The sequence below is a fragment of the Gorilla gorilla genome, chromosome 4 (genome assembly GCF_029281585.2).
Source record: "Gorilla gorilla gorilla isolate KB3781 chromosome 4, NHGRI_mGorGor1-v2.1_pri, whole genome shotgun sequence".
In the NCBI taxonomy this organism is placed as follows: Eukaryota; Metazoa; Chordata; class Mammalia; order Primates; family Hominidae; genus Gorilla; species Gorilla gorilla.
Genome location: NC_073228.2, coordinates 87,873,903 through 87,881,412, shown reverse-complemented (window position 1 = coordinate 87,881,412; position 7,510 = coordinate 87,873,903). Strand labels below are relative to the sequence as shown.

General features: G+C 40.2%; 1 pseudogene; it reads right to left on the bottom strand.

Annotated features, from left to right (window-relative positions):
* Positions 1-1,231: 1,231 nt before the first annotated feature.
* On the bottom strand, positions 1,232-1,363 carry LOC115934709 (uncharacterized; annotated as a pseudogene).
* Positions 1,364-7,510: the final 6,147 nt, after the last annotated feature.

Genomic DNA, 7,510 nt, shown 5'->3' with positions numbered 1-7,510 from the left:
ATTGTGGTTATTTCTTCCTTGGGGCTCGGTTTTAGGAAATGAGCGTTGAGCAGATCACAGGTGGCAAAACAGAGAGAGCTAAACAGAAAATAGGAAATAATGAAGAACCACCCAAGTAGTGAACCAAAGAGAAGAATCCCTGAAAGTATTTCCAAAACTGAGCTCTTGGTGAAAGATTATCTCCAAAGTTAGGCTGAGAAATAGACGCAAGAGATTAAAGAGAAATCAATGTAATAATAATAATAATACACCTAAAAAGTAGTAAGGTGAGCTACTAGTATATAAGTTTAAACTTCCAATTTTGAAGGAAATGTTGCATTTAGAAATTGTTAAATTTTGCTTAGCAGGAACCCAAAAGCCATAAAGGAGATAAACATGTTTCATGATATCAAATAAAAACATTTGTCAGGAGGCTGAGGCTGCAGTGAGCCAAGATCATGTCACTGCACTCCAGCCTGAGTGACAGAGTGAGACTCCATCTCAAAACAAACAAACAAACAAAATTGTAGGCTTTTTTGTTTACAAAAAAATTACACACAAAATAAAAAAAATTATTCAAATGCCTAAAATAGTTAATTTGTGAAAAGCTTTTGCAAGCCAATAAGCAAAAGATAAGAAAACTAATTTTAAAATGCATCTAAGGATCCCACTGGGTAGTTCACAGAAGAAACCCTAGTGTCAATAAATATATAAATGAAATATTTCCCTCAATGTCCCTCTATGCCTCTGCATGTCACTGCTGCTTTAGCATGGACTCTGGCCTGGGCTGTCAGTCACTTGGTCCCCTTTGATGGTTTCCTCAGGCCCCTCTTATAAGAGGAAGACATTTAACAAATTCTACTCTTCCTGGTCCAGCATCAGGGTGAAAGAGATACAAGACAAGCCCAGCTTTCTACTTCTAAGATTGACAGTATCTTATGATACAATTCCAGTTACTTTATTAGCAGTCTATTTTCTCTACCTTACTTAAAATGCTACCGGTGTTTGCATCTAAGAACAATTTCTCTTATATATTCAGATCTTATTCCTATCTTATAAATTACCCTATTCTAGCATCAAGAAGGTGTATAGGGAAGAAAACCCCACCTGTTACCCTAGCATCAAAATTCCTAGACTGCTACAAATTATAATAAATGTATATTCCAATTTTATGAGATACAGAATTATAAATCAACTTAAGCCAGCAGTTTATTTATTTATCATTAATTTTTTTTTACCAACAAAGTTTAGCTTCCATACAGACTGTCCAAAAAATGCCAATCTAAACTATATTTCAATAGTCATATTGGGAAAAGTTTTCAATTAGCAATAATCATGCCTCAGATGGAGCTCGTTGGTCATAATACTGCCACTGAGCAAAGCTAAGGAGGTTTATTTTATTTTGATTTATTTTTCCATTTTATATGGTTTGAATGTTTGTTCCTTCCAAAATTCGTGTTGAAATGTAATTCCCAATGTGATAGTGTTGAGAGACGTGGCCTGTTTAAGCGGCACTTGGGTCATAAGGGCTCTGCCCTCATGAATGAATTAATCCATTCACAGATTAATGAGTTATCAGGTAATGGGACTGGTAACTATATAAGAAGAGGGATCTGAGCTAGCATGTTAGCACATTCATTCTCCTTGCCGTGTGATGCCCTGTGCCACCTCAATACTCTGCATAGTTCCCACCAGCAAGAAGGCTGTTACTGTGCCCCCATGACAATAGATTTCCAGCCTTCACTGTAAGAAATAAATTTCATTTCTTAGAAGACAGGCTAAGATGCTAATACAAATGTGAATTTGAAGGCAAACATATGCAATTTAACTTGAACTGAGATCTTTCCTCCACATCTTGGTAATGAGCTTAGTAATAACCCAGTCTCCTCCAGACCAAACCTTAGACCTCAAAATCCAAACAACAAAACCATTGCACAAGGAGAGAATCACACAACAAGCAAATGCATTTCTCAATAATGAATACTCTGTGATATACAACTGGACAAAAAGCGCGATACAGACAGAGATAATATGCTCAAGGCTGGGAATTATCAGTTAGTCCATTCATTGTATGACAAGGATTACCTCTGTGACCACAAATAAATTCCAAAGCCTCTGATGTCATGAAGATTTTTTTTCTTCTTGAAAAAGAGACAGTACTAGAATTCCACTCTATTGATTTCCAACTCTAAAAGGAAACTCTAAAAGGATTCTTGAAGTAAAGATATGGACAGAGGGTCTCGTGCAAAAGGGGATGATTAGATTTACCTACTGTATTCTCTCCCTACCATTCTAAAAAAGGTTTGCTATAGGTAGTCAAATATATACACAGGCTATACATTTATAGCACATATCAGAACTAGAAGGAAGTAGCTTACTTGAGCTAGAAGACATAGAGGAAGTCAGGAAAATTGCTACACTAGACTCCATCTTTCCAGGGTGCTGGACCTTGACCTACATCATCTCATCTCTGAGATGAGATAATTTATGCTTAAGATAATTTATGCTTAATGACACTGACTCTTTCTTTTTGCATCTTTGAAAATAGAAGAAAAAAGACACCCAAGAGAGATTCCATTAAAAATTGAAATTTATTTAATGCATGGTTATTGGCCTACATATGGCCAAGGTCTATTTAGTTCAAACTGCTAAGTATTTTCACTGGTTCTCAAGAAACCCCCAGCTTTGGTCCCACAGCTCTGACTTTTCTGTACCATTTTAATTGTTCCAGTAAGATGCTGCACAGTGAACAGCCAAGCACTAAAAAATCAGCAATTTGCCAATCTGACCATTATAACCAAAAAAGAAATACAGAAATATTCCCTACTCAAAGCAGAAAAAAAAATTGTTTCTTATAAATAATGCAGTTTTATTATTGATATCATTGCTGTTATCATTATTGATCTATTTGATGTGACAGAGACAGATGGAGATGTTGCAGGTCAGTTCTCCAGGTGGCCTTGGTCTTACTCAGTTCTCCTCCCTTTCCCACTTGTAGTTTTTCCCACTTGTAATAAATGTAGAATTTGCTGAGTATGCAAAAGCCTAAAATGTGGAGGACTGACCAGAATAGCCCAGGCTCTGTTCCAGGGCCCCCTAGAAACAGGATGTCCTTTACTGATTTAATTCAGTGTGTCATGTAGCCCTCAGGTTATAAAACCTAGGTCAGGCTGGGCACGGTGGCTCATGCTTGTAATCCCAGCACTTTGGGAGGCCAAGGGAGGTGCATCACCTGAGGTCAGGAGTTCGAGACCAGCCTGGCCAATATAGTGAAACCCCATCTCTACCAAAAATACAAAAATTAGCCAGGCAAGGTGGTGCATGCCTGTAATCCCAGCTACTTGGGAAGCTGAGGCAGGAGAATTGCTTGAACCCAGGAGGCAGAGGTTGCGGTGAGCTGAGATCACGCCATTGCACTCTAGCCTGGGGAACAAGAGAGAAACTCCGTCTCAAAAAACAAAAACAAAAACAAAAACAAAAAACCCTAGGTCAGACTTATTTCTGGGGTCCCTCAGCTGCAGTGCAAGTGAGGTACATGAGATGAGAATCCCTCTATCCTGGGCAGCTTTCCTGAGCCTTTGGGGACAGGCTCAGAATGAATCCTGGGCTTCTGCCACCCATGTTTTCTGTAGGTAAGTAATAAACCTGCATCATGTAACTTGTGGTGTGTGTGGACGTTCTATCTCACCAGACTTAGATAAACTGGTAACCAGTGTACAGTGAGCCTGCTTCACAGACGTGTGCTAAGGTCTGCTCCTATGACAGTAATTTTGTCAATTTCTTCTTGAATTTTTAATATCTTTAGTTGTATATGTTTCATAGATTTTATTTAATGATTCAAAAGTTATGGCTGTGATATTTTCACCGAGGAAATTTAATCTTTGTCAATATTTTAAAACGTCTTCCTCTCATATTATGATTTTTGTATTGTGTTTTCTAATCTTAACAAGGATAAGCCACAATCTTTCAGTTGGCATTTGTCTGACATATCTTCCACTCATTTCTTTGTTTTTGAGCCTTTCAATTTCTGAAGTAAACAGGTTTAATATCACCCACACAGTCTTTGAAAAGGTCTACAAATCAAAATAGTGAGCCCAACAGATCTCCCTTTTTGAGACTGAACAGACAGAGAAAAATACCTTTTATTGGACTGGGGGGGATACAGTTGGTGAGGAAGGACAGAATCATGCTAGTGGGGGCCACAGGAAGCTCTCTGTTTTGTTAGTGCTGTTCTTGTAGTTACTGAAATTATGAGCAGTCATTGAATAACTATGATCTTGGAGAGTTTCCCCAACCTCTCTGTCTCTCGGGCCTACCTTGACTATAAAATCAGGATGAAGACAACACATAATTTCTAGGACAATTGTGAGGATTAAGAAGTTTAATACAAGTAAAATGCTTAGACCAACTCCTGATACATCGCAAGTGTTCACAAAATGTGAGGTAATATCATTATTTCTAATGTTACTTATGTCACAATCTTTGTTCCATTCCAATTGTTTCCCAATTTTCCTTCAGCTATGGAGCCTGTCATTGGACATTTAGGGGTATTGGTGATAAGTTAAAGTTGCAGTTGCCAGTAGGAATGTGAATCCATTAAACTGTGCTTGCTGTTTTATTAAGTTTTAACTTGGTAGAAAATACTGTACCACAATTTTTTCCCCACAATATAAAAAGGTTTATAGAAGTAGATTATCTTAGACCTCCTCAAGCCTCCCTTCCCAAGACAAAAATGTGTAACCAGGTTTATATAGTCTTTCTGAAGCATTCTATAAACTCTTTAAAATAAAAAATTCAAGGGAAAAAGAAATTCAAAAGGCAGTGCTACATCTTTACACACTCTCCTGCCCTTATTAATACCTGTTGTGTATGGCATAGATTTTTTCCTATTATAAATTTACCATAGTTTACTTATCTAGCAGAGTATTCCACCAGCAGTCTATTGATAAGACAGTTAATGTATTCCTTGTTTTATTATTTTACTTGCAAAAAAAGAAAAAGCCACAATGAATATCCTTGCACATTTAAATGCATATTTTCTGTAGGATACAGTTTTAAAAGTAGAATTCTAGGCCAAGAGTATGAGCACTTTTAATTTTGGCAAATATTTCCAAGTTCCCTTCAATGGAGTTTCCACCATTTACATTTCCAGCAATAGTGTGTAAGTATAGAATTCTGTTTTTCCCATACACTTGCTCTCAGTATATTAGCGAACCTTTTTATCTTACCAGCCTGATACTGGAAACAGTTTTTCATTACGATTTTAACTTACTTGTCTTTTATTAAGAATGAGATCTGGAGGGGAGGAGCCAAGATGGCCGAATAGGAACAGCTCCGGTCTACAGCTCCCAGCGTGAGCGACGCAGAAGACGGGTGATTTCTGCATTTCCATCTGAGGTACCAGGTTCATCTCACTAGGGAGTGCCAGACAGTGGGCGCAGGCCAGTGGGTGCGCGCACCGTGCGCGAGCCGAAGCAGGGCGAGGCATTGCCTCACTCGGGAAGCGCAAGGGGTCAGGGAGTTCCCTTTCCTAGTTAAAGAAAGGGGTGACGGATGCACCTGGAAGATCGGGTCCCTCCCACCCGAATATTGCGCTTTTCAGACCGGCTTAAAAAATGGCGCACCACGAGATTATATCCCACACCTGGCTCAGAGGGTCCTACGCCCACGGAGTCTCGCTGATTGCTAGCACAGCAGTCTGAGATCAAACTGCAAGGCGGCAGCGAGGCTGGGGGAGGGGCGCCCGCCATTGCCCAGGCTTGCTTAGGTAAACAAAGCAGCCGGGAAGCTCCAACTGGGTGGAGCCCACCACAGCTCAAGGAGGCCTGCCTGCCTCTGTAGGCTCCACCTCTGGGGGCAGGGCACAGACAAACAAAAAGACAGCAGTAACCTCTGCAGACTTAAATATCCCTGTCTGACAGCTTTGAAGAGAGCAGTGGTTCTCCCAGCACACAGCTGGAGATCTGAGAACCGGCAGACTGCCTCCTCAAGTGGGTCCCTGACCCCTGACCGCTGAGCAGCCTAACTGGGAGGCACCCCCCAGCAGGGGCACACTGACACCTCACACGGCAGGGTACTCCAACAGACCTGCAGCTGAGGGTCCTGTCTGTTAGAAGGAAAACTAACAAACAGAAAGGACATCCACACCAAAAACCTAGCTGTACGTCACCATCATCTAAGACCAAAAGTAGATAAAACCACAACGATGGGGAAAAAACAGAACAGAAAAACTGGAAACTCTAAAAAGCAGAGCGCCTCTCCTCCTCCAAAGGAACGCAGTTCCTCACCAGCAATGGAACAAAGCTGGACGGAGAATGACTTTGATGAGCTGAGAGAAGAAGGCTTCAGACGATCAAATTACTCTGAGCTATGGGAGGACATTCAAACCAAAGGCAAAGAAGTTGAAAACTTTAAAAAAAATTTACAAGAATGTATAACTAGAATAACCAATACAGAGAAGTGCTTAAAGGAGCTGATGGAGCTGAAAACCAAGGCTCGAGAACTACGTGAAGAATGCAGAAGCCTCAGGAGCCGATGCGATCAACTGGAAGAAAGGGTATCAGCAATGGAAGATGAAATGAATGAAATGAAGCGAGAAGGGAAGTTTAGAGAAAAGAGAATAAAAAGAAATGAGCAAAGCCTCAAAGAAATATGGGACTATGTGAAAAGACCAAATCTATGTCTGATTGGTGTACCTGAAAGTGATGGGGAGAATGGAACCAAGTTGGAAAACAGTCTGCAGGATATTATCCAGGAGAACTTCCCCAATCTAGCAAGGTAGGCCAACATTCAGATTCAGGAAATACAGAGAACACCACAAAGATACTCCTCGAGAAGAGCAACTCCAAGACACATAATTGTCAGATTCACCAAAGTTGAAATGAAAGAAAAAATGTTAAGGGCAGCCAGAGAGAAAGGTCGAGTTACCCTCAAAGGGAAGCCCATCAGACTAACAGCAGATCTTTTGGCAGAAACCCTACAAGCAAGAAGAGAGTGGGGGCCAATATTCAACATTCTTAAAGAAAAGAATTTTCAACCCAGAATTTCATATCCAGCCAAACTAAGCTTCATAAGTGAAGGAGAAATAAAATACTTTACAGACAAGCAAATGCTGAGAGATTTTGTCACCACCAGGCCTGCCCTAAAAGAGCTCCTGAAGGAAGCACTAAACATGGAAAGGAACAACTGGTACTAGCCGCTGCAAAATCATGCCAAAATGTAAAGACCATCGAGACTAGGAAGAAACTGCATCAGCTAATGAGCAAAATAACCAGCTAACATCATAATGACAGGATCAAATTCACACATAACAATATTAACTTTAAATGTAAGTGGACTAAATGCTCCAACGAAAAGACAGAGACTGGCAAATTGGATAAACAGTCAAGACCCATCAGTGTGCTGTATTCAGGAAACCCATCTCATATGCAGAGACACACATAGGCTCAAAAAAGAAGGATGGAGGAAGATCTACCAAGCAAATGGAAAACAAAAAAAGGCAGGGGTTGCAATCTTAGTCTCTGATAAAACA